General features: G+C 51.8%; 6 non-coding genes across 6 annotated transcripts; all 6 read right to left on the bottom strand.

The window, feature by feature from the left end:
* Nucleotides 1-5,806: 5,806 nt before the first annotated feature.
* Nucleotides 5,807-5,879, bottom strand: TRNAK-UUU (transfer RNA lysine (anticodon UUU)). The gene has a single exon. It is a non-coding gene; the product is annotated as a tRNA-Lys (tRNA).
* A 742-nt stretch (nt 5,880-6,621) lies between these two features.
* TRNAT-UGU (transfer RNA threonine (anticodon UGU)) lies at nt 6,622-6,694 on the bottom strand. Its single transcript has one exon. It is a non-coding gene; the product is annotated as a tRNA-Thr (tRNA).
* A 3,194-nt stretch (nt 6,695-9,888) lies between these two features.
* On the bottom strand, nt 9,889-9,961 carry TRNAK-CUU (transfer RNA lysine (anticodon CUU)). Its single transcript has one exon. It is a non-coding gene; the product is annotated as a tRNA-Lys (tRNA).
* Nucleotides 9,962-10,701: 740 nt separating this feature from the next.
* TRNAK-CUU (transfer RNA lysine (anticodon CUU)) lies at nt 10,702-10,774 on the bottom strand. Its single transcript has one exon. It is a non-coding gene; the product is annotated as a tRNA-Lys (tRNA).
* Nucleotides 10,775-11,516: 742 nt separating this feature from the next.
* Nucleotides 11,517-11,589, bottom strand: TRNAK-CUU (transfer RNA lysine (anticodon CUU)). Its single transcript has one exon. It is a non-coding gene; the product is annotated as a tRNA-Lys (tRNA).
* A 1,556-nt stretch (nt 11,590-13,145) lies between these two features.
* On the bottom strand, nt 13,146-13,218 carry TRNAK-CUU (transfer RNA lysine (anticodon CUU)). The gene has a single exon. It is a non-coding gene; the product is annotated as a tRNA-Lys (tRNA).
* Nucleotides 13,219-19,387: the final 6,169 nt, after the last annotated feature.

The following is a 19,387-nucleotide window of genomic DNA, read 5'->3' as shown; positions in this document are numbered from 1 at the left end:
AACTGCAGGATGTGTGTGTGTGTGTAGTTTTAAGCCTCAGCAAAATATCTGAAAAAGGTGAGAGTTAATGTTAAACCCGAAAATGGAGAAGCCTTTAAAAAGCATCACGCCCAACGTGGGGCTCGAACCCACAACCTTGAGATTAAGAGTCTCATGTTCTATCGACTCAGCTAGTCAGGCTGCTGTGCCTATGTCATTTCACACACCCTCTGTGTATTCTTTGTGAGGAAGTAGTGTGTGGTTATCCCAGGAGGCCCCTTTGTTTCATTTTCTCTGCTGCTGACTCAACACAGGCACCTTTCTCTTTCTCCATCTCTCGCTCTACCCCAGTCTTATGTCCCCATCAGTCTCTCTGGAGCTCACTCTGGTACATACATGCATCTGTCCTCTCAACCTGTCTCTGGGCACATACGTACATGTCCAGAAGAGAACAGTGTGAACTCTCCCTGTTTCGCGAGGTGGCAGTCAGCCTCCAAAGCTGTGTTCCACAGGCTGCCGGAATGGCTGAGCGGTGTAAGGCGCCACATTCAAGAGCAGTATCTTCCCCAGTCCTGTGATCAAATCCCGCTGCCAACATAAAGTAGTTTTCATACCTACTTTAATCATAACACCAGCGGGGATGAGACTTTAAACTCCTCTTTTTGAAAGGATGGGGGGGGGACAGGACAGACCGGAGCGGACTCCGAGCTCGCTGTAAGCACGGGCAGCTCAGGCTAGGAAAGGCTCGGACTAGGACCGCTCCCAGCGGTGCCTCCCAGGGCGGGAAGTGCTGCGTTGCGTGGAGTCCTGTGGGAATCGTGAGGCAAACTGCAGGATGTGTGTGTGTGTGTGTAGTTTTAAGCCTCAGCGAAATATCTGAAAAAGGTAACAGTTAATGTTAAACCCGAAAATGGAGAAGCCTTTAAAAAGCATCGCGCCCAACATGGAGCTCGAACCCACGACCCTGAGATTAAGAGTCTCATGCTCTACTGACTGAGCTAGCCAGGCTGCTGTGCATGTGTCCTTTCACACACCCTCTGTGTGTTCTTTGTGAGGAAGTAGTGTGTGGTTATCCCAGGAGGCACCTTTGTTTCATTTTCTCTGCTGCTGACTCGGCACAGGCACCTTTCTCTTTCTTCATCTCTGGCTCTACCCCAGTCTTATGTCCCCATCAGTCTCTCTGGAGCTCACTCTGGTACATACATGCATCTGTCCTCTCAACCTGTCTCTGGGCACATACTTAAATGTCCAGTAGAGAACAGTGTGAACTCTCCCTGTTTCGCGAGGTGGAAGTCAGCCTCCAGAGCCGTGTTCTGGAGGCTGCCGGAATGGCCGAGCGGTGTAAGGCGCCACATTGAAGAGCAGTATCATCCCCAGTCCCGTGATCAAATCCTACTGACGACATAAATTAGCTTTCATACCTACTTTAATCATAACACCAGCGGGGATGATACCTTAAACTCATCTTTTTAAAGGATGGGGGGTGACAGGACGGACCGGAGCGGACTCCGACCTCGCAGTAAGCACGGGCGGCTCAGGCTAGGAAAGGGCGCAAGAAAGGCTCGGCCTAGGACCGCTCCCAGCGGCGCCTCCCAGGGCGGGAAGTGCTGCGTTGTGTGGATTCCTGTGGGAATCGTGAGGCAAACTGCAGGATATGTGTGTGTGTAGTTTCAAGCCTCAGCGAAATATCTGAAAAAGGTGAAAGTTAATGTTAACCCCGAAAATGGAGAAGCCTTTAAAATCCATCACGCCCAACGTGGGGCTCGAACCCACGACCCTGAGATTTAGAGTCTCATGCTCTACCAACTGAGCTAGCCGGGCTGCTGTGCTTATGTCATTTCACACACCCTCTGTGTGTTCTTTGTGAGGAAGTAGTGTGTGGTTATCCAAGGAGGCCCCTTTGTTTCATTTTCTCTGCTGCTGAGTCGACACAGGCACCTTTCTCTTTCTCCATCTCTCGCTCTACCCCAGTCTTATGTCCCCATCAGTCTCTCTGGAGCTCAATCTGGTACATACATGCATCTGTCCTCTCAACCTGTCTCTGGGCACATACTTAAATGTCCAGTAGAGAACAGTGGGAACTCTCCCTGTTTCGCGAGGTGGCAGTCAGTCTCCAGAGAATGATCCGGAGGCTGCCGGAATGGCCAAGCGGTGTAAGGCGCCACATTCAAGAGCAGTATTTTCCCCAGTCCCGTGATCAAATACCGCTGCCGACATAAAGTAGTTTTCATACCTACTTTAATCATAACAGCAGCGGGGATGAGACCTTAAACTCCTCTTTTTTAAAGGATGTGGGGGGACAGGACGGACCGTAGCGGACTCCTAGCTCGCTGTAAGCACGGGCGGCTCAGGCTAGGAAAGGGCGCAAGAAAGGCTCGGCCTAGGACCGCTCCCAGCGGCGCCTCCCAGGGCGGGAAGTGCTGCGTTTTGTGGAGTCCTGTGGGAATCGTGATGCAAACTGCAGGATGTGTGTGTGTGTGTGTAGTTTTAAGCCTAAGCGAAATATCTGAAAAAGGTGAGAGTTAATGTTAACCCCGAAAATGGAGAAGCCTTTAAAAAGCATCATGCCCAACATGGGACTCAAACCCACGATCCTAGGATTAAGAGTCTCATGCTCTACCGACTGAGCTAGCCGGGCTGCTGTGCCTATGTCATTTCACACACCCTCTGTGTGTTCTTTGTGAGGAAGTAGAGTGTGGTTATCCCAGGAGGCCCCTTTGTTTCATTTTCTCTGCTGCTGAATCGACACAGGCACCTTTCTCTTTCTACATCACTCGGTCTACCCCAGTCTATTGTCCCCATCAGTCTCTCTGGAGCTCACTCTGGTACATACATGCATCTGTCCTCTCAACCTGTCTCTGGGCACATACTTAAATGTCCAGTAGAGAACAGTGTGAACTCTCCCTGTTTTGCGAGGTGGCAGTCAGCCTCCAGAGCCATGTTCCGGAGGCTGCCGGAATGGCCGAGCGGTGTAAGGTGCCACATTCAAGAGCAGTATCTTCCCCTGTCCTCTGATTAAATCCTGCTGTTGACATAAAGTAGATTTCATACCTACGTTAATCATAACACCAGCGGGAATGAGACCTTAAACTCCTCTTTTTGAAAGGATGGGGGGGCGACAGGACGGACCGGAGCAGACTTCAAGCTCGCTGTAAGCACGGGCGGCTCAGGCTAGGAAAGGGCGCAGGAAAGGCTCGGCCTAGGACCGCTCCCAGAGGCGCCTCCCAGGGCGGGAAGTACTGTGTTGTGTGGAGTCCTGTGGGAATCGTGAGGCAAACTGCAGGATGTGTGTGTGTGTGTAGTTTTAAGTCTCAGCGAAATATCTGAAAAAGGTGAGAGTTAATGTTCAACCCGAAAATGGAGAAGCCTTTAAAAAGCATCACGCCCAACGTGGGGCTCGAGCCCACAACCCTGAGATTAAGAGTCTCATGCTCTACAGACTGAGCTAGCCGGTCTGCTGTGCCTATGTCATTTCACACACCCTCTGTGTGTTCTTTGTGAGGAAGTAGTGTGTGGTTATCCCAGGAGGCCCCTTGGTTTTATTTTCTCTGCTGCTGACTCGACACAGGCACCTTTCTCCATCTCTCGCTCTACCCCAGTCTTATGTCCCCATCAGTCTCTCTGGAGCTCACTCTGGTACATACATGCATCTGTCCTCTCAACCTGTCTCTGGGCACATACTTAAATGTCCAGTAGAGAACAGAGTGAACTCTCCCTGTTTTGCGAGGTGGCAGTCAGGCTCCAGGGCCGTGTTCCGGAGGCTACCGGAATGACCGAGCGGTGTAAGGCGCCACATTCAAGAGCAGTATCTTCCCCAGTCCCGTGATCAAATCATGCTGCCGACATAAAGTAGTTTTCATACCTACTTTAATCATAACACCAGCGGGATGAGACCTTAAACTGCTCTTTTTGAAAGGATGGGGGGGGACAGGACGGACCGGAGCGGACTCCGAGCTCACTGTAAGCACGGGCGGCTCAGGCTAGGAAAGGGCGCAGGAAAGGCTCGGCCTAGGACCGCTCCCAGCGGCGCCTCCTAGGGCGGGAAGTGCTGCGTTGTGTGGAGTCCTGTGGGAATCGTGAGGCAAACTGCAGGATGTGTGTGTGTGTAGTTTTAAGCCTCAGCGAAATATCTGAAAAAGGTGAGAGTTAATGTTAAACCCGAAAATGGAGAAGCCTTTAACAAGCATCACGCCCAACATGGGGCTCAAACGCATGACCCTGAGATTAAGAGTCTCATGCTCTACCGACTGAACTAGCCGGGCTGCTCTGCCTATGTCATTTCACACACCCTCTGTGTGTTCTTTGTGAGGAAGTAGTGTGTGGTTATCCCAGGAGGCCCCTTTGTTTCACTTTATCTGTTGCTGACTCGACACAGGCACCTTTCTCTTTCTACATCTTTCGCTCTACCCCAGTCTTATGTCCCCATCAGTCTCTCTGGAGCTCACTCTGGTACATATATGCATCTGTCCTCTCAACCTGTCTCTGGGCACATACTTAAATGTCCAATAGAGAACAGTGTGAACTCTCCCTGTTTTGCGAGGTAGCAGTCAGCCTCCAGAGCCGTGTTCCGGAGGCTGCCGGAATGGCCGAGCGGTGTACGGCGACACATTCAAGAGCAGTATTTTCCTCAGTCCCGTGATCAAATCCTGCTGCCGACATAAAGTAGTTTTCATACCTACTTTAATCATAACACCAGCGGGATGAGACCTTAAACTGCTCTTTTTGAAAGGATGGTGGGGGGGTCAGGACGGACCAGAGCGGACTCCGAGCTCGCTGTAAGCACGGGCGGCTCAGGCTAGGAAAGGGCGCAGGAAAGGCTCGGCCTAGACCGCTCCCAGCGGCGCCTCCCAGGGCGGGAAGTGCTGCGTTGTGTGGAGTCCTGTGGGAATCGTGAGGCAAACTGCAGGATGTGTGTGTGTGTAGTTTTAAGCCTCAGCGAAATATCTGAAAAAGGTGAGAGTTAATGTTAAACCCGAAAATGGAGAAGCCTTTAAAAAGCATTACGCCCAACATGGGGCTCAAACCCACGACCCTGAGATTAAGAGTCTCATGCTCTACCGACTGAACTAGCCACACTGCTGTGCCTATGTCATTTCACACACCCTCTGTGTGTTCTTTGTGAGGAAGTAGTGTGTGGTTATCCCAGGAGGCCCCTTTGTTTCATTTTCTCTGCTGCTGACTCGACACAGGCACCTTTCTCTTTCTACATCTCTCGCTCTACCCCAGTCTTATGTCCCCATCAGTCTCTCTGGAGCTCACTCTGGTACATACATGCATCTGTCCTCTCAACCTGTCTCTGGGCACATACTTAAATGTCCAGTAGAGAACAGTGTGAACTCTCCCTGTTTCGCGAGGTGGCAGTCAGCCTCCAGAGCTGTGTTCCCGAGGCTGCCGGAATGGCCGAGCGCTGTAAGGCGCCACATTCAAGAGCAGTATCTTCCCCAGTCCTGTGATCAAATGCTGCTGCCGACATAAAGTAGTTTTCATACCTACTTTAATCATAACATCAGTGGGGATGAGACCTTAAACTCCTTTTCATGAAAAGATGGGGGGGGGACAGTACGGACTGGAGCGGAGCGGACTCCGAGCTCGCTGTAAGCACGGGCGGCTCAGGCTAGGAAAGGGCGCAGGAAGGGCTTGGCCTAGGACCGCTCAAAGCGGCGCCTCCCAGGGCAGGAAGTGCTGCGTTGTGTGGAGTCCTGTGGGAATCGTGAGGCAAACTGCAGGATGTGTGTGTGTGTGTAGTTTTAAGCCTCAGCTAAATATATCTGAAAAAGGTGAGAGTTAATGTTAAACCCGAAAATGGAGAAGCCTTTAAAAAGAATCACGCCACACGTGGGGCTCGAACCCATGACCCTGAGATTAAAAGTCTCATGCTCTACCGACTGAGGTAGCCGGGCTGCGGTGCCTATGTCATTTCACACACCCTCTGTGTGTTCTTTGTGAGGGAGTAGTGCGTGGTTATCCTAGGAGGCCCCTTGGTTTCATTTTCTCTGCTGCTGACTCGACACAGGCACCTTTCTCTTTCTCTATCTCTCGCTCTACTCCAGTCTTATGTCCCCATCAGTCTCTCTGGAGCTCACTCTGGTACATACATGCATCTATCGTCACAACCTGTCTCTGGGCACATACTTAAATGTCCAGTAGAGAACAGTGTGAATTCTTCCTGTTTCGCGAAGTGGCAGTCAGCCTCCAGAGCCATGTTCCGGAGGCTGCCGGAATGGCCGAGCTGTGTAAGGCGCCCCATTTAAGAGCAGTATGTTCCCCAGTCCTGTTATCAAATCCCGCTGCCGAAATAAAGTAGTTTTCATACCTACTTTAATCATAACACCTGCGGGGACGAGACCTTAAACTCCTCTTTTTGAAAGGATGGGGGGGGGACAGGACGGACCGGAGCGGACTCCGAGCTCGCTGTAAGCACGGGCAGCTCAGGCTAGGAAAGGGCGCAGGAAAGGCTCGGCCTAGGACCGCTCCCAGCGGCGCCTCCCAGGGCGGGAAGTGATGCGTTGTGTGGAGTCCTGTGGGAATCGTGAGGCAAACTGCAAGATCTGTGTGTGTGTAGTTTTAAGCCTCAACGAAGTAGCTGAAAAAGGTGAGAGTTAATGTTAAACCCGAAAATGGAGAAGGCTTTAAAAAGCATCACGCCCAACGTGGGGCTTGATCCTACGACCCTGAGATTACAAGTCTCATTCTCTACCGAATGAGCTAGCCGGGCTGCTGTGCCAATGTAATTTCACACACCCTCTGTGTGTTCTTTGTGAGGAAGTAGTGTGTGGTTATCCCAGGAAGCCCCTTTGTTTCATTTTCTCTGCTGCTGACTCGACACAGGCACCTTTCTCTTTCTCCATCTCTCGCTCTACCCCAGTCTTATGTCCCCGTCAGTCTCTCTGGAGCTCACTCTGGTACATACATGCATCTGTCCTCTCAACCTATCTCTGGGCACGTACTTAAATGTCCAGTAGAGAACAGTGTGAACTCTCCCTGTTTTGCGAGGTGGCAGTCAGCCTCCAGAGCCGTGTTCTGGAGGCTGCCCGAATGGCCGAGCGGTGTAAGGTGCCACATTCTAGAGCAGTATCGTCCCCAGTCCCGTGATCAAATCCTGCTGCCGACATAAGGTAGTTTTCATACCTACTTTAATCATAACACCAGCGGGGATGAGACCTTAAACTCCTCTTTTTGAAAGGATGGGGGGGGACAGGACGGACCGGAGCGGACTCCGAGCTCGCTGTAAGCACGGGCAGCTCAGGTTAGGAAAGGACGCAGGAAAGGCTGGGCCTAGGACCGCTCCCAGCGGCGCCTCCCAGGGTGGGAAGTGCTGCGTTGTGTGGAGTCCTGTGGGAATCGTGAGGCAAACGGCAGGATGTGCGTGTGTGTGTCGTTTTAAGCCTCAGCGAAATATCTGAAAAAGGTGAGAGTTAATGTTAAACCCGAAAATGGAGAAGCCTTTAAAAAGCATCACGCCCAACGTGGGGCTCGAACCCACAACCCTGAGATTAAGAGGCTCATGCTCTAGCGACTGAGCTAGCCAGGCTACTGTGCCTATTTCATTTCACACACCCTCTGTGTGTTCTTTGTGAGGAAGTAGTGTGTGGTTATCCAAGGAGGCCCCTTTGTTTCATTTTCTCTGCTGCTGACTCGACACAGGCACCTTTCTCTTTCTCCATCTCTCGCTCTACCCCAGTCTTATGTCCCCATCAGTCTCTCTGGAGCTCACTCTGGTACATACATGCATCTGTCCTCTCAACCTGTCTCTGGGCACATACTTGAATGTCCAGTAGAGAACAGTGTGAACTCTCCCTGTTTCGCGAGGTAGCAGTCAGCCTCCAGAGCTGTGTTCGGGAGGCTGCCGGAATTTCCGAGCGGTGTAATTCGCCACATTCAAGAGCAGTATCATCCCCAGTCCCGTGATCAATTCCCGCTGCCGACATAAAGTAGTTTTCATACCTACTTTAATCATAACACCGGCGGGGTTAAGACCTTAAACTCCTCTTTTTGAAAGGATCAGGGGGAGACAGGACGGACCGGAGCGGACTCCGAGCTCGCTGTAAGCACGGGCGGCTCAGGCTAGAAAAGGGCGCAGGAAAGGCTCGGCCTAGGACCGCTCCCAGCGGCGCCTCCCAGGGTGGGAAGTGCTGCGTTGTGTGGAGTCCTGTGGGAATCGCGAGGCAAACTGCAGGATGTGTGTGTGTGTGTGTAGTTTTAAGCCTCAGCGAAATATATCTGAAAAAGGTGAGAGTTAATGTTAAACCCGAAAATGGAGAAGCCTTTAAAAAGCATCACACCCAACGTGGGGCTTGAACCCACGACCCTGAGATTAAGAGTCTCATGCTCTACCGACTGAGCTAGACGGGCTGCTGTGCCTATGTCATTTCACACATCCTCTGTGTGTTCTTTGTGAGGAAGTAGTGTGTGGTTATCCCAGGAGGCCCCTTTGTTTCATTTTCTCTGCTGCTGACTCGACACAGGCACCTTTCTCTTTCCCCATCTCTCGCTCTACCCCAGTCTTATGTCCCCATAAGTCTCTCTGCAGCTCACTCTGGTACATACATGCATCTGTCCTCTCAACCTGTCTCTGGGCACATACTTGAATGTCCAGTAGAGAACAGTGTGAACTCTCCCTGTTTCGCGAGGTGGCAGTCAGCCTCCAGAGCCGTGTTCGGGAGGCTGCCGGAATTTCCGAGCGGTGTAAGGCGCCACATTCAAGAGCAGTATCTTCCCCAGTCCTGTGATCAATTCCCGCTGCCGACATAAAGTAGTATTCATACCTACTTTAATCATAACACAGGCGGGGTTAAGACCTTAAACTCCTCTTTTTGAAAGGATGGGGGGGAGACAGGACGGACCGGAGCGGACTCCGAGCTCGCTGTAAGCACGGGCGGCTCAGGCTAGAAAAGGGCGCAGGAAAGGCTCGGCCTAGGACCGCTCCAAGCGGCGCCTCCCAGTGTGGGAAGTGCTGCGTTGTGTGGAGTCCTGTGGGAATCGTGAGGCAAACTGCAGGATGTGTGTGTGTGTGTAGTTTTAAGGCTCAGCAAAATATCTGAAAAAGGTGAGAGTTAATGTTAAACCTGAAAATGGAGAAGCCTTTAAAAATCATCACACCCAACGTGGGGCTCAAACGCACGACCCTGAGATTAAGAGTCTCATGCTCTACCGACTGAGCTAGCCGGGCTGATGTGCCTGTGGTATTTCACACAACCTCTGTGTGTTCTTTGTGAGGAAGTAGTGTGTGGTTATCCCAAGAGGCCCCTTTGTTTCATTTTCTCTGCTGCTGACTCGACACAGGCACCTTTCTCCATCTCTCGCTCTACCCCAGTCTTATGTCCCCATCAGTCTCTCTGGAGCTCACTCTGGTACATACATGCATCTGTCCTCTCAACCTGTCTCTGGGCACATACTTGAATGTCCAGTAGAGAACAGTGTGAACTCTCCCTGTTTCGCGAGGTGGCAGTCAGCCTCCAGAGCCGTGTTCGGGAGGCTGCCGGAATTTCCGAGCGGTGTAAGGTGCCACATTCAAGAGCAGTATCTTCCCCAGTCCCGTAATCAATTCCCGCTGCCGGCATAAATTAGTTTTCATACCTACTTTAATCATAACACCAGCGGGGTTGAGACCTTAAACTCCTCTTTTTGAAAGGATGGGGGGGAGATAGGACGGACCGGAGCGGACTCCCAGCTCGCTGTAAGCACAGGCGGCTCAGGCTAGGAAAGGGCGTAGGAAAGGCTCGGCCTAGGACCGCTCCCAGCGGCGCCTCCCAGGGTGAGAAGTGCTGCGTTGTGTGGAGTCCTGTGGGAATCGTGAGGCAAACTGCAGGATGTGTGTGTGTGTGTGTAGTTTTAAGCCTCAGCGAAATATCTGAAAAAGGTGAGAGTTAATGTTAAACCCGAAAATGGATAAGCCTTTAAAAAGCATCACGCCCAACGTGGGGCTCGAACCCACGACCCTGAGATTAAGAGTCTCATGCTCTACCGACTGAGCTAGCCGGGCTGCTGTGCTTATGTTATTTCACACATCCTCTGTGTGTTCTTTGTGAGGAAGTAGTGTGTGGTTATCCCAGGAGGCCCCTTTGTTTCATTTTCTCTGCTGCTGACTCGACACAGGCACCTTTCTCTTTCTCCATCTCTCGCTCTACCCCAGTCTTATGTCCCCATCAGTCTCTCTGGAGCTCACTCTGGTACATACATGCATCTGTCCTCTCAACCTGTCGCTGGGCACATACTTAAATGTCCAGTAGAGAACAGTGTGAACTCTCCCTGTTTTGCGAGGTGGCAGTCAGCCTCCAGAGCAGTGTTCCGCAGGCTGCCGGAATGGCCGAGCGGTGTAAGGTGCCACATTCTAGAGCCGTATCATCCCCAGTCCCGTGATCAAATCCTGCTGCTGACATAAAGTAGTTTTCATACCTACTTTAATCATAACACCAGCGGGGATGAGACCTTAAACTCCACTTTTTGAAAGGATGGGGGGGGGGCAGGACGGACCGGAGCGGACTCCGAGCTCGCTGTAAGCACGTGCGGCTCAGGCTAGGAAAGGTCGCAGGAAAGGCTTGGCCTAGGACCGCTCTCAGCGGCGCCTCCCAGGGCTGGAAGTGCTGCGTTGTGTGGAGTCCTGTGGGAATCGTGAGGCAAACGGCAGGATGTGTGTGTCTTGTTTTAAGCCTCAGCGAAATATCTGAAAAAGGTGAGAGTTAATGTTAAACCCGAAAATGGAAAAGCCTTTAAAAATCATCACACCCAACGTGGGGCTCGAACCCACGACCCTGAGATTAAGAGTCTCATGCTCTACCGACTGAGCTAGCTGGGCTGCTGTGCCTGGTGTATTTCACACAACCTCTGTGTGTTCTTTGTGAGGAAGTAGTGTGTGGTTATCCCAAGAGGCCCCTTTGTTTCATTTTCTCTGCTGCTGACTCGACACAGGCACCTTTCTCCATCTCTCGCTCTACCCCAGTCTTATGTCCCCATCAGTCTCTCTGGAGCTCACTCTGGTACATACATGCATCTGTCCTCTCAACCTGTCTCTGGGCACATACTTGAATGTCCAGTAGAGAACAGTGTGAACTCTCCCTGTTTCGCGAGGTGGCAGTCAGCCTCCAGAGCCGCGTTCGGGAGGCTGCCGGAATTTCCGAGCGGTGTAAGGCGCCACATTCAAGAGCAGTATCTTCCCCAGTCCCGTGATCAATTCCCGCTGCCGACATAAAGTAGTTTTCATACCTACTTTAATCATAACACAGGCATGGTTAAGACCTTAAACTCCTCTTTTTGAAAGGATGGGGGGGAGACAGGACGGACCGGAGCGGACTCCGAGCTCGCTGTAAGCACGGGCGGCTCAGGCTAGAAAAGGGCGCAGGAAAGGCTCGGCCTAGGACCGCTCCAAGCGGCGCATCCCAGGGTGGGAAGTGCTGCGTTGTGTGGAGTCCTGTGGGAATCGTGAGGCAAACTGCAGGATGTGTGTGTGTGTGTGTAGTTTTAAGCCTCAGCGAAATATATCTGAAAAAGGTGAGAGTTAATGTTAAACCCGAAAATGGAGAAGCCTTTAAAAAGCATCACACCCAACGTGGGGCTTGAACCCACGACCCTGAGATTAAGAGTCTCATGCTCTACCAACTGAGCTAGCCGGGCTGCTGTGCCTATGTCATTTCACACATCCTCTGTGTGTTCTTTGTGAGGAAGTAGTGTGTGGTTATCCCAGGAGGCCCCTTGGTTTTATTTTCTCTGCTGCTGACTCGATACAGGCACCTTTCTCTTTCTCCATCTCTCGCTCTACTCCAGTCTTATGTCCCCATCAGTCTCTCTGGAGCTCACTCTGGTACATACATGCATCTGTCGTCTCAACCTGTCTCTGGGCACATACTTAAATGTCCAGTAGAGAACAGTGTGAACTCTCCCTGTTTTGCGAGGTGGCAGTCAGCCTCCAGAGCCGTGTTTTGGAGGCTGCCGGAATGGCTGAGCGGTGTAAGACGCCACATTCAAGAGCAGCATCTTCCCCAATCCTGTGATCAAATCCTGCTGCCGACATAAAGTAGTTTTCATACCTACTTTAATCATAACACCAGCGGGGATGAGACCTTAAACTCCACGTTTTGAAAGGATGGGGGGGGACAGGACGGACCGGAGCGGACTCCGAGCTCGCTGTAAGCACGGGCGGCTCAGGCTAGGAAAGGGCGCAGGAAAGGCTTGGCCTAGGATCGCTCTCAGCGGCGCCTCCCAGGGCTGGAAGTGCTGCGTTGTGTGGAGTCCTGTGGGAATCGTGAGGCAAACGGCAGGATGTGTGTGTGTCTTGTTTTAAGCCTCAGCGAAATATCTGAAAAAGGTCAGAGTTAATGTTAAACCTGAAAATGGAAAAGCCTTTAAAAATCATCACGCCCAACGTGGGGCTCGGACCCACGACCCTGAGATTAAGAGTCTCATGCTCTACCGACTGAGCTACCTGGGCTGCTGTGCCTGGTGTATTTCACACAACCTCTGTGTGTTCTTTGTGAGGAAGTAATGTGTGGTTATCCCAAGAGGCCCCTTTGTTTCATTTTCTCTGCTGCTGACTCGACACAGGCACCTTTCTCCATCTCTCGCTCTACCCCAGTCTTATGTCCCCATCAGTCTCTCTGGAGCTCACTCTGGTACATACATGCATCTGTCCTCTCAACCTGTCTCTGGGCACATACTTGAATGTCCAGTAGAGAACAGTGTGAACTCTCCCTGTTTCGCGAGGTGGCAGTCAGCCTCCAGAGCCGTGTTCGGGAGGCTGCCGGAATTTCCGAGCGGTGTAAGGCGCCACATTCAAGAGCAGTATCTTCCACAGTCCCGTGATCAATTCCCGCTGCCAACATAAAGTAGTTTTCATACCTACTTTAATCATAACACAGGCGGGGTTAAGACCTTAAACTCCTCTTTTTGAAAGGATGGGGGGGAGACAGGACGGACCGGAGCGGACTCCGAGCTCGCTGTAAGCACGGGCGGCTCAGGCTAGAAAAGGGCGCAGGAAAGGCTCGGCCTAGGACCGCTCCAAGCGGCGCATCCCAGGGTGGGAAGTGCTGCCTTGTGTGGAGTCCTGTGGGAATCGTGAGGCAAACTGCAGGATGTGTGTGTGTGTGTGTAGTTTTAAGCCTCAGCGAAATATATCTGAAAAAGGTGAGAGTTAATGTTAAACCCGAAAATGGAGAAGCCTTTAAAAAGCATCACACCCAACGTGGGGCTTGAACCCACGACCCTGAGATTAAGAGTCTCATGCTCTACCAACTGAGCTAGCCGGGCTGCTGTGCTTATGTCATTTCACACATCCTCTGTGTGTTCTTTGTGAGGAAGTAGTGTGTGGTTATCCCAGGAGGCCCCTTGGTTTTATTTTCTCTGCTGCTGACTCGATACAGGCACCTTTCTCTTTCTCCATCTCTCGCTCTACTCCAGTCTTATGTCCCCATCAGTCTCTCTGGAGCTCACTCTGGTACATACATGCATCTGTCGTCTCAACCTGTCTCTGGGCACATACTTAAATGTCCAGTAGAGAACAGTGTGAACTCTCCCTGTTTTGCGAGGTGGCAGTCAGCCTCCAGAGCCGTGTTTTGGAGGCTGCCGGAATGGCTGAGCGGTGTAAGACGCCACATTCAAGAGCAGCATCTTCCCCAATCCTGTGATCAAATCCTGCTGCTGACATAAATTAGTTTTCATACCTACTTTAATCATAACACCAGCAGGGATGAGACCTTAAACTCCTCTTTTTGAAAGGATGGGGGGGGGACAGGACGGACCGGAGCGGACTCCGACCTCGCTGTAAGCACGGGCGGCTCAGGCTAGGAAAGGGTGCAGGAAAGGCTCGGCCTAGGACCGCTCCCAGCGGCGCCTCCCAGGGCTGGAAGTGCTGCGTTGTGTGGAGTCCTGTGGGAATCGTGAGGCAAACTGCAGGATGTGTGTTTGTGTAGTTTTATGCCTCAGCGAAATATCTGAAAAAGGTGAGAGTTAATGTTAAACCCGAAAATGGAGTAGCCTTTAAAAATCATCACACCCAACGTGGGGCTCGAACCCACGACCCTGAGATTAAGAGTCTCATGCTCTTCTGACTGAGCTAGCCGGGCTCCTGTGCCTATGTCATTTCACACACCCTCTGTGTGTTCTTTGTGAGGAAGTAGTGTGTGGTTATCCCAGGAGGCCCCTTTGTTTCATTTTCTCTGCTGCTGACTCAACACAGGCACCTTTCTCTTTCTCCATCTCTCGCTCTACCCCAGTCTTATGTCCCCATCAGTCTCTCTGGAGCTCACTCTGGTACATACATGCATCTGTCCTCTCAACCTGTCTCTGGGCAAATACTTAAATGTCCAGTAGAGAACAGTGTGAACTCTCCCTGTTTCGCGAGGTGGCAGTCAGCCTCCAGAGCCGTGTTCGGGAGGCTGCCGGAATTTCCGAGCGGTGTAAGGCGCCACATTCAAGAGCAGTATCTTCCCCAGTCCCGTAATCAATTCCCGCTGCCGACATAAATTAGTTTTCATACCTACTTTAATCATAACACCAGCGGGGTTGAGACCTTAAACTCCTCTTTTTGAAAGGATGGGGGGGAGATAGGACGGACTGGAGCGGACTCCCAGCTCGCTGTAAGCACGGGCGGCTCAGGCTAGGAAAGGGCGTAGGAAAGGCTCGGCCTAGGACCGTTCCCAGTGGCGCCTCCCAGGGTGAGAACTGCTGCGTTGTGTGGAGTCCTTTGGGAATCGTGAGGCAAACTGCAGGATGTGTGTGTGTGTGTGGAGTTTTAAGCCTCAGCGAAATATCTGAAAAAGGTGAGAGTTAATGTTAAACCCGAAAATGGATAAGCCTTTAAAAAGCATCACGCCCAACGTGGGGCTCGAACCCACGCCCCTCAGATTTAGTGTCTCATACTCTACCGACTGAGCTAGTCAGGCTGCTGTACCTATGCTATTTCACACACCCTCTGTGTGTTCTTTGTGAGGAAGTAGTGTGTGGTTATCCAAGGAGGCCCCTTGGTTTCATTTTCTCTGCTGCTGACTCGATACAGGCACCTTTCTCTTTCTCCATCTCTCGCTCTTCTCCAGTCATATGTCCCCATCAGTCTCTCTGGAGCTCACTCTGGTACATACATGCATCTGTCGTCTCAACCTGTCTCTGGGCACATACTTAAATGTCCAGTAGAGAACAGTGTGAACTCTCCCTGTTTTGCGAGGTGGCAGTCAGCCTCCAGAGCCGTGTTCCGGAGGCTGCCCGAATGGCCGAGCGGTGTAAGGTGCCACATTCTAGAGCAGTATCGTCCCCAGTTCTGTGATCAAATCCAGCTGCCGACATAAGGTAGTTTTCATACCTACTTTAATCATAACACCAGCGGGGATGAGACCTTACACTCCTCTTTTTGAAAGGATGGGGGGGGGACAGGACGGACCGGAGCGGACTCCGAGCTCGCTGTAAGCACAGGCAGCTCAGGTTAGGAAAGGGCGCAGGAAAGACTGGGCCTAGGACCGCTCCCAGCGGCGGCTCCCAGGGCGGGAAGTGCTGCATTGTGTGGAGTCCTGTGCGAATCGTGAGGCAAACAGCAGGATGTGTGTGTGTGTGTGTCGTTTTAAGCCTCAGCAAAATATCTGAAAAAGGTGAGAGTTAATGTTAAACCCGAAAATGGAGAAGCCTTTAAAAAGCATCACGCCCAACGTGGGGCTCAAACCCACAACCCTGAGATTAAGAGACTCATGCTCTACCGACTGAGCTAGCCAGGCTGCTGTGCCTATATTATTTCACACACCCTCTGTGTGTTCTTTGTGAGGAAGTAGTGTGTGGTTATCCCAGGAGGCCCCTTTGTTTCATTTTCTCTACTGCTGACTCGACAAAGGCACCTTTCTCTTTCTCCATCTCTCGCTATACCCCAGTCTTATGTCCCCATCAGTCTCTCTGGAGCTCACTCTGGTAAATACATGCATCTGTCCTCTCAACCTGTCTCTGGGCACATACTTAAATGTCCAGTAGAGAACAGTGTGAACTCTCCCTGTTTCGCGAGGTGGCAGTCAGTCTCCAGAGCTGTGTTTTGGAGGCTGCCGGAATGGCTGAGCGGTGTAAGACGCCACATTCAAGAGCAGCATCTTCCCCAATCCTGTGATCAAATCCCGCTTCCGACATAAAGTAGTTTTCATACCTACTTTAATCATAACACCAGCAGGGATGAGACCTTAAACTCCTCTTTTTGAAAGGATGGGGGGGGGACAGGACGGACCGGAGCGGACTCCGACCTCGCTGTAAGCACGGGCGGCTCAGGCTAGGAAAGGCTTGGCCTAGGACCGCTCTCAGCGGCGCCTCCCAGGGCTGGAAGTGCTGCGTTGTGTGGAGTCCTGTGGGAATCGTGAGGCAAACGGCAGGATATGTGTGTGTGTCTCGTTTTAAGCCTCAGCGAAATATCTGAAAAAGGTGAGAGTTAATGTTGAACCCGAAAATGGAAAAGCCTTTAAAAATCATCACGCCCAACGTGGGGCTCGAACCCATGACCCTGAGATTAAGAGTCTCATGCTCTACCGACTGAGCTAGCCGGGCTGCTGTGCCTGTGGTATTTCACACAACCTCTGTGTGTTCTTGGTGAGGAAGTAGTGTGTGGTTATCCCAAGAGGCCCCTTTGTTTCATTTTCTCTGCTGCTGACTCGACACAGGCACCTTTCTCCATCTCTCGCTCTACCCCAGTCTTATGTCCCCATCAGTCTCTCTGGAGCTCACTCTGGTACATACATGCATCTGTCCTCTCAACCTGTCTCTGGGCACATACTTGAATGTCCAGTAGAGAACAGTGTGAACTCTCCCTGTTTCGCGAGGTGGCAGTCAGCCTCCAGAGCCGTGTTCGGGAGGCTGCCGGAATTTCCGAGCGGTGTAAGGCGCCACATTCAAGAGCAGCATCTTCCCCAGTCCCGTAATCAATTCCCGCTGCCGACATAAATTAGTTTTCATACCTACTTTAATCATAACACCAGCGGGGTTGAGACCTTAAACTCCTCTTTTTGAAAGGATGTGGGGAGATAGGACGGACCGGAGCGGACTCCCAGCTCGCTGTAAGCACGGGCGGCTCAGGCTAGGAAAGGGCGTAGGAAAGGCTCGGCCTAGGACCGCTCCCAGCAGCGCCTCCCAGGGTGGGAAGTGCTGCGTTGTGTGGAGTCCTGTGGGAATCGTGAGGCAAACTGCAGGATGTGTGTGTGTGTGTGTAGTTTTAAGCCTCAGCGAAATATCTGAAAAAGGTGAGAGGTAATGTTAAACCCGAAAATGGATAAGCCTTTAAAAAGCATCACGCCGAACGTGGGGCTCGAACCCACGACGCTGACATTAAGAGTCTCATGCTCTACCGACTGAGCTAGCCGGGCTGCTGTGCTTATGTTATTTCACACATCCTCTGTGTGTTCTTTGTGAGGAAGTAGTGTGTGGTTATCCCAGGAGGCCCCTTTGTTTCATTTTCTCTGCTGCTGACTCGACACAGGCACCTTTCTCTTTCTCCATCTCTCGCTCTACCCCAGTCTTATGTCCCCATCAGTCTCTCTGGAGCTCACTCTGGTACATACATGCATCTGTCCTCTCAACCTGTCTCTGGGCACATACTTAAATGTCCAGTAGAGAACAGTGTGAACTCTCCCTGTTTTGCGAGGTGGCAGTCAGCCTCCAGAGCAGTGTTCCGCAGGCTGCCGGAATGGCCGAGCGGTGTAAGGTGCCACATTCTAGAGCCGTAACGTCCCCAGTCCCGTGATCAAATCCCGCTGCTGACATAAAGTAGTTTTCATACCTACTTTAATCATAACACCAGCGGGGATGAGACCTTAAACTCCACTTTTTGAAAGGATGGGGGGGGACAGGACGGACCGGAGCGGACTCCGAGCTCGCTGTAAGCACGGGCGGCTCAGGCTAGGAAAGGCTTGGCCTAGGACCGCTCTCAGCGGCGCCTCCCAGGGCTGGAAGTGCTGCGTTGTGTGGAGTCCTGTGGGAATCGTGAGGCAAACGGCAGGATGTGTGTGTGTGTCTCGTTTTAAGCCTCAGCGAAATATCTGAAAAAGGTGAGAGTTAATGTTGAACCCGAAAATGGAAAAGCCTTTAAAAATCATCACGCCCAACGTGGGGCTCGAACCCATGAACCTGAGATTAAGAGTCTCATGGTCTACCGACTGAGCTAGCCGGGCTGCTGTGCCTGTGGTATTTCACACAACCTCTGTGTGTTCTTTGTGAGGAAGTAGTGTGTGGTTATCCCAAGAGGCCCCTTTGTTTCATTTTCTCTGCTGCTGACTCGACACAGGCACCTTTCTCCATCTCTCGCTCTACCCCAGTCTTATGTCCCCATCAGTCTCTCTGGAGCTCACTCTGGTACATACATGCATCTGTCCTCTCAACCTGTCTCTGGGCACATACTTGAATGTCCAGTAGAGAACAGTGTGAACTCTCCCTGTTTCGCGAGGTGGCAGTCAGCCTCCAGAGCCGTGTTCGGGAGGCTGCCGGAATTTCCGAGCGGTGTAAGGCGCCACATTCAAGAGCAGCATCTTCCCCAGTCCCGTAATCAATTCCCGCTGCCGACATAAATTAGTTTTCATACCTACTTTAATCATAACACCAGCGGGGTTGAGACCTTAAACTCCTCTTTTTGAAAGGATGGGGGGGAGATAGGACGGACCGGAGCGGACTCCCAGCTCGCTGTAAGCACGGGCGGCTCAGGCTAGGAAAGGGCGTAGGAAAGGCTCGGCCTAGGACCGCTCCCAGCAGCGCCTCCCAGGGTGGGAAGTGCTGCGTTGTGTGGAGTCCTGTGGGAATCGTGAGGCAAACTGCAGGATGTGTGTGTGTGTGTGTAGTTTTAAGCCTCAGCGAAATATCTGAAAAAGGTGAGAGGTAATGTTAAACCCGAAAATGGATAAGCCTTTAAAAAGCATCACGCCGAACGTGGGGCTCGAACCCACGACGCTGACATTAAGAGTCTCATGCTCTACCGACTAAGCTAGCCGCGCTGCTGTGCTTATGTTATTTCACACATCCTCTGTGTGTTCTTTGTGAGGAAGTAGTGTGTGGTTATCCCAGGAGGCCCCTTTGTTTAATTTTCTCTGCTGCTGACTCGACACAGGCACCTTTCTCTTTCTCCATCTCTCGCTCTACCCCAGTCTTATGTCCCCATCAATCTCTCTGGAGCTCACTCTGGTACATACATGCATCTGTCCTCTCAACCTGTCTCTGGGCACATACTTAAATGTCCAGTAGAGAACAGTGTGAACTCTCCCTGTTTTGCGAGGTGGCAGTCAGCCTCCAGAGCAGTGTTCCGCAGGCTGCCGGAATGGCCGAGCGGTGTAAGGTGCCACATTCTAGAGCCGTATCATCCCCAGTCCCGTGATCCAATCCTGCTGCTGACATAAAGTAGCTTTCATAACTACTTTAATCATAACACCAGCGGGGATGAGACCTTAAACTCCTCTTTTTGAAAGGATGGGGGGGGGCA

Source organism: Pleurodeles waltl, chromosome 6 (genome assembly GCF_031143425.1).
Source record: "Pleurodeles waltl isolate 20211129_DDA chromosome 6, aPleWal1.hap1.20221129, whole genome shotgun sequence".
NCBI lineage: Eukaryota > Metazoa > Chordata > Amphibia > Caudata > Salamandridae > Pleurodeles > Pleurodeles waltl.
The sequence above is the reverse complement of the archived record's forward strand: the minus strand, read 5'-3'. Positions and strand labels throughout refer to the sequence as shown.